The following is a 7,941-nucleotide window of genomic DNA, read 5'->3' as shown; positions in this document are numbered from 1 at the left end:
TGGTTTCGGCATAACTGTGTCTTCGCTAGGGCATATACAACGTGGTATATATATTGATGTCATAGGGTTCATTAAAAAAGTGTTGAAAATAGGTGTTTTTTTAACCTGATAAAATGTTTATTTATATTATTTATTTAAATATATATTTTCAGGTTTTCAGCATTCGCAATGAAAATGAAGTATCTTTTAATCACTACTTCACAACCTAGTCTTATATGATATTATAAACACACGTATTAATTATCGGGCGTATTTACTGTTTTTTTCATGGTTTTTTTTTAACATTTACGATCTAATAATTTGTCATTCTGAGTGAGCAGAAAGATTACCACTACCAAACATATAAAAATATTCGGTATGTATTATTTGTCAACAAACCCACGCACATTGTCATTTATTTATGTCGATAATTTCGGACTGCACCTTACATTGCAAATTTCGTACTTTTTTGAACGCCCGTATTTAAAATTTCATACAAACCGCAATCTCGAAAACGAAATAGTGAAGATATATCCATCTCTCTCGCACCAGTGCAAAACGTAAGCAATAAAAACAAGGAAAATGTATCGCGTTTTCGCTCTCTCCAACGGAATTTTCATACTCCGTGAAAATGAGAAAATGCATACCTGATGCAATAAAAGTGAGGCGTACAACTTTCCCTTTCGCACTCGCTGATGAGTGTGTACGATGATTAATGCTGCTTTCTCATCTGCACTCATTGTGAGAATTTTCTTTGAAGAATGAAAGGATGTATTGATATATTTTTTTAAATAATTTTTGTACTGCCTTTGAGGTGATTTTTCATGAAAATGGCGCTATATAAATCAGCCAAAGATTATTATTATTATTTTAAATCAGCGTTTCTTACCACTACTCCTTCAGGCCATCGTTATATTATATTGCGCAATAAAACATACCAGCTAAGGATCATGTGCATTGGTGCATATGTGTACACTTCCGACAGCGACTTCTTTGCGAAACGTCACTGAGTAACAGTATTATTCTTATGTGATGATTTTAGTTTATTTTTGGGGTATCTACCTACCTCATTCTTTAGCCAACGTTTCGGACAGTATTACACGTGTCCATCGTCAGGGCAGACTTTTTGGCAGGACACATTGGCTAAAGAAGGAAGTAACAAAAATAAATTACTATCTATCTTGCTTTGCTAAAAAGTGACCACGAGCGAAATTGTAATAAATCTTTAATATGTATTGCAACCACATACAGATGCATTGACCGCATACCGCACATTCGACTAAAATTGAAAATTCTAGTAAAATTCAATAAAGTTATATTTCAATATAGTTAAAGCTCATTTTCAAAATACAGGGTTTTCCAATAATAGGTGTTATTTTAAATAGCCCGCTATTTCAGTAGATGTTACTTTTGAAGTAGTCATTTTTTGACATTTGACAAGTAGAAACTACGCCATTAATAAAAATAGAACGATACACGCTTCAACAACGCATTGAAATTATTAAAATTCACTTGAGTGAATCAAATGCAAATCACCTTGGGTGATGAGGCCCATTTCCACCTCGGTGGCTTCGTCAACAAGCAAAATTGTCGCATCTGGGGCTCGGAAAACCCAAGAGTTATTGTTGAAAAGCCTCAAACAAGAAAAAACAAGACGGCGCTACGTGCCACACAAGCAACGAAACCATTGATCTTTTACGATAGAATATCAAAATAACACCTCTTATTGGAAAACCCTGTAGTATAAATTTATTTTCAATACATATATGAGTATATAGTATAAATAAGATTTTCAACATAGTAAAAAAGTGCGTTTTAAACATATTAAAAGGCTCATTTTCAATGTAGTAAAAAGTTTATTTTCAATACATATACATAGTATAAATAAAATTTTCAATATAATAAAAGTTCATTTTTAATATGAAAAAAGAACACAAACTGTAAAAATTTTCAAATATTAATATTGCTGAGATACACACAATCCTTAATGTGCGTAGTTTGGTTGGACTCTAATTGTGCGTCCTATAACCAAGACAAATGACTGTTTCTCTTTGACTGTTTTTCTGTTTATCCTTTTTAAAATGTTTTTAACTCTTCCACTAACACATCTCAATCTTCAATGTTTATCCCTTTTATATTATTTTAACTCTTCCACTAACACATCTTCACTGTTTATCCCTTTTATATTGTTTTTAACTCTTCCACTAACACATCTAAATCTTCTGTTTATCATTTTTATAATGTTTTTAACTCTTCCACTAACACATCTCAATTTTTACTTTTTATCACTTTAATATTATTTTTAACTCTTCCACTAACACATCTAAATCTTCTGTTTATCCTTTTTATAAAGTTTTTAACTCTTCCACTAACACATCTCAATCTTCACTTTTTATCACTTTTATATTATTTTTAACTCTTCTACTAACACATCTTCACTGTTTATACCTTTTATAATGTTTTTAACTCTTTTACTAACACATCTAAATCTTCTCTGTTTATCCCCTTTATAATATTTTTAACTCTTCCACTAACATATCTTCACTGTTTATCCCTTTTATATTGTTTTTAACTCTTCCACTAACACATCTAAATCTTCTCTGTTTATCCCTTTTATAATGTTTTTAACTCTTCCACTAACATATCTTCACTGTTTATCCCTTTTATAATGTTTTTACCTCTTCCACTAACACATCTAAATCTTCTCTGTTTATCCCTTTTATAATATTTTTAACTCTTCCACTGTAAAGAAACTCCGCACTGCGTAAATATTTTTCGGCAAAAATGAAAAGATTTACAATTTCCTCTCGTTTGAGCGGATATTATTTCTTAGAAGAGTATTTTTAGTCTACTTTGAATGCATGCTGCACCAAGCTGCATTCAACTGCAACGGAATGCACCGAGTCTGATATCTAAGAATATCTTATTTATTTTATCAACAGAATATCTGAGGAAGCACGCAGAGACGATGAGGCTATAAAACAGTTAAAAATAAATAAATTTAATTGTTATCATCAAGCGTGAGAGGTACCTGGCAAAACTTTATTCTTTTTACACTGCACAAAAATTCCAACTATCCGGAGCCAGTAGGATTATCAATCGGGGTATGTTGTGAAGCTGAAAGGAATCGGAGAAGAGAAGGAGATGGGGAATAGGTAGTTTGGCCATTGAGATCTGACCACCAAACGAAGTTTTAGGGCGAGACAATACCCTAAAATAAAACCCAAATCTTAAAACGACGTAAGTGAAGCAGCCGTGCACAAAAATATGTGACGCACGGCCCTAATGTATTGGACAGACCTGCGATTGAATTTTCCCTGTCAAATGTCAAAAATAAAATGGGAATCTTAAAGACATAAGTAATGAAGTCGTGTAAAAACAATATTCAGCACGCTGCCCGGCGTAATGAACGGACAACGGTCAACTTTGCCCTAGCAGACCTAGAAAATCGATCTTACCATTGGGTTTATTTTAATTACTACCGATTAACATATTACTTAAATCTCATATGTTTCTAGAGGGATCAGGGAGAAATAATTAAAATGTGAGCATCGAGCAAACCCCCGTTATGTTGTCTTAAAGTCATTTCAAGAATCGCCGACGTATCGGATCTTGATGATGATCTTTACCCGGGCAATACGAAAGAAGAATATGAAAGAAGAATAAACACAGATTTAATAGTATTACATAAAATACTTCATTACAAAATTGACTGTCCTGAGTTACTACAATTAATCAGCATCCACATACCCAAAAGATCTTGCCGAAATTTACTACCTTTTTATTTTTACAACACCAGGACACTGTCTTATCAAAATTCCCCGATTCCAAGACTTCACAGTCTGGGAAATAAATATTCTGATCTGGGAGATATATTTCATCTTAAAAATAATCAATATAAATATTGTTTATTTCAATTCTTTTATATATCAAGACACAAATAGACATCTATAATTCCGGAATATATATATTTTATATTTTGAATATCTATTTATGTGAGACTTCTTATCATTTTTACTAATGTATCTTATTTTATTATATGCTTTTGTTGTAACATTTAATATTTTTTTCTTTTTTCGTTGTATTATGTTTCCTTTATTGTTTTAATTTTGTAGAATTTATAATAACTGTGATACTCAACTATTAAACTTTGTAGTGTGTAAAAGCCCATTAGGGCGTGTAATAAATAAATAATAAATAATACTGAGAGTATCTACCACTTTGAAGTATTCCGAAATACTCATTACATTATTGTCTATGTATTACCAGGTATACACGGTGTCAAGAAACTAGTAGCACGAGCAGGAAACTGGTGAATCCACATCACATAGAGAACTCATAAAAAAGTTTTTATTTCGATCTGAACTTGTCAAATTTTAAACAACTTTTAAATTTTTTTTGGCAACTAAAGGTTCTACGCATCATCGTATCGATTTTTTTTTTCTCAAGTTTGACTCCAATCATGGACTCAATTTACTCGAAAAAGCAAAGCTTAAATAAAAAAAAGTTAACCCACAAAATCAACTCCAAATGTGATGTAGATTACAAGGTTCCTATTGGTATCGCTAGTTTCCGGACACCATGTATCTATGAAAATATTTTAATCTACTTGTGCACCTTTCCGCTTTCATCCGATCTATATGTCCAAACTATCTAAACTGAATCTGGTGGAAGAAGAAATTGGGAAATCCGAGGAGGACAATTACTAGATTCGGGTCATGCCAAGATTCATAACAATAAAAGTTTTTACAAGACGATGAATGAATGTGAATTACACAGGGAGTGTGTGTCAGGAACGCTCAGTACATAGTTATATACTCTTTCGTTGACTTTTGAAATTCCAGATAGAAAAAAACTGATACAATTTCATAACACCAGAGCTCATCGTTATAGCACCACCGATGTTCTGATCCATAGTACCCAAAGGCTAATGACTTGAGTTGAGTTTGACAAACTTTCATAAAATCCATAGTGTCAAAAACATTATGGCCTTGTGCGGAATAAAAATAAACATTATTTGGCTAACGTAAGGACGTTTACTTCAATGGTGAATAAACTGCTTTGTGTTAAACCTTTTTTATGGCAAGTCTAAGTTAGTTGAACCGTTGTTTTCTACGTCGAAGGGCACGTTTGGAAATCAAACCCAAGACCTTGGGATATTGTGCAATATTTTTATTGACTACTCTAGAAGGTGATTGATATACAAAAAACATTATTTATCTTACAAGCTACTAGATAAATGTATACATTATAAAATTCCCAATTTTTAGCAGTGAATAATCACGGGATGTTACTTGACTTTTTACACATTTCAAATATAAAAGAAAAATTTGCGAAATACTTTAAGAAGAAGCTTAATACCAAATCATTATTTTGATTAATCTTTATAACGAATTGGTGTACATTATAAATACCAAACAATATGTTTTAGATAAATTGAAAGTTTTCCTATCGTTTTGCTTGAGTAGAATACAAATCAAAAAATAAATTACTCCATAAAAAATATAAATGAAAACTACATTTTTTTTTTCATTTTCAATAGAAATGTACGAACGCGTAAAGGAAACAACTTAAAAAATACAGTATTATAGCTAATATTATCTGTGACAGTTTCACTTTATTAACTTTTTTCTATCCTTCTATCCATTCTATCCTTTTAAGTGTAAACTAACGTTAGTTATAATCTACGTATAGACGGCAATGCTTTCATTATTTTATGAAAATATACTTTTTGCATATTACGCTTTAAAATATTAAGATTTATTTGTTTGCCCCAGTACATACGCAATTTGAATGTGGATATAGTTAGTTATGTCCCGATAAAAACTCTATTCTTTCAATAAAGGAATATAAATACAATATTGTATCGGTGATACAATCCAATATTGTATTTGTATGCCTTTCTTGAAATAATCGAATTTTTAGATGGACAAAACTATTTATTTATATTCATATTGCGTATGTACGGGCACAAACAAATTTAATAATTCGTCTTAACATTGTAAAGCGTAACATGCAAAGAAAAAATTTACGCCATTTGTGAACACATAGATTATAACGTACGTTACACGTTTACCATTGAGTAGCGTGATTCCTGCTCTGTGGATGAGTAGTTAAAGACACGAATACAGAGGTCGCGGTTCAGGTTCAAATTTTATTAATATGAAATAATACATAGTGGCTTCGTACCCCATACAATCATTATCGCTTAGATCATACTTCAAATTAGAAATGTTGCAGGTCGATTGAAAAGGCAATAACCGTGTTTAGTCCAGCCTTCATCTATCCCATATCTTTTCCGTTCCTATTACATTCAGCCTAACAACACACTCCAATAAGGGTTGTCGTAGTCCCAATGGCTTCGAACAGTCGGGAGTAGTTGGGATTCACGTGAAATGCTAAATAGTTGAGGAAGTGGGATTATGCACATTCGTGCATCAATTTGTGGTCGGGGTGATACTAAAACAATTTTGGACATTACAACAGTTGTTGTGTAACATCGTCTCGGACATTTTGTCATAACCTTTTACGCTTGAGAGGGCAGTCACTATACAGTAAACCTAAAATTTACACACAAGGTCGGCGATCTACGAAAATTGAAAATACAACGCAATTATGTATTATTGAAGGTTTACAAAAAAAGTAATAATGGCCCTCCTAGTAAAAGTATTATGAAATTAATAATTGATCTAATCGAACTATAAATTGCATCAAACTCGCAATGGTGCTCTGATACTTCAATGTTTTACACAATGAAACTATACTGCCAGCGTAAGTAAAAAGGCAGCTAGGCATTTGCGAAAGTTACATTCTATTATAATACGAGTATGTGAAAGGTATATCAGAATGTGACTATAGCTAATCCCTTTTGCTTAAAACAGCAACATATCGCGACCCATTTCGATCACAGGTCCGCAACGGATGTACAGTCAAACGGAAATCTTTGCATAGATTCAAGTACATTTATCAAGTATTCAAAACTAATTCGTCAAAAATGGCAACATCGACATTATATTACGAGCAACACCTTGAACATAACCATAGATCACAAGAAAGCTTCAGATCACAAGAAAGATTCAGAAAGCTGCTGCCAATAAATCATCAAACCTGAGTGGTTTATTTATGCATCAAACATAAACCTAAGAGTCATGCAAGTTCACAATTTGTAATAAACATTGTCTGTTACAGTCTTTTAATGAACAAATACTGTCCGCCATCTTAAACTGTACGAAAATCTCTAAAACATTGATAGTGAATCCATATAAAAAAACGAACCATTTGGAAACTGGACGAAAAACAGCATTGTTTAAAACGCCTATTCGTATTCTGTCTAACTATCACGTTGCGACGTTTCCCATCAGTGGTAGGCAGAGAATAAGGGCAGCCACATATTTGTGCTGGCACACACTCCTTGCTTTATTCACATGTATACATCACCTGTATATATCCTTCTGTTATTCTGACTCCAGTCATTGGTTCAGTTGATCGAGCCATATCTTCCTTTAGCATTTTCCTTACAAGGTGTATCAGTAAGTACAATATTCACCACGAATGAAATTTTATCTAAAATTCTGCCTAGAACCTTCAATACAATATTACAACAGAAAATTATTTTTATTGTCTCCTACAAAATTGCAATTATAATATCGCGTTATTTTTCACTGCGACAGCACTTATTAAATTAATGTAAAATAAACATAACATAATGGTCACCACTTTCAGTACTAAAGGGCAATTACACATTTTTAGGTAAAAAATTAGTTCTAAGCATTTAATTTGCACGTCCTCTGATATTGACCAGACAGTATACAGGCTGTCCCATACCAGAAATAAATAAATTATGTATGCAGGTACCAACTATTTAAAACAGTAATAATATTTTAAATTGTTATTCATTATTATACATGATTTTATTATTTTTTTTGTTACACCTCACAAGAGCATCGCGGTCGTTCAATCAAT

Source organism: Hesperophylax consimilis, chromosome 27, assembly GCF_061612785.1.
Source record: "Hesperophylax consimilis isolate HC1 chromosome 27, BYU_Hcon_1.0, whole genome shotgun sequence".
Taxonomy (NCBI): Eukaryota; Metazoa; Arthropoda; class Insecta; order Trichoptera; family Limnephilidae; genus Hesperophylax; species Hesperophylax consimilis.
The sequence above is the reverse complement of the archived record's forward strand: the minus strand, read 5'-3'. Positions refer to the sequence as shown.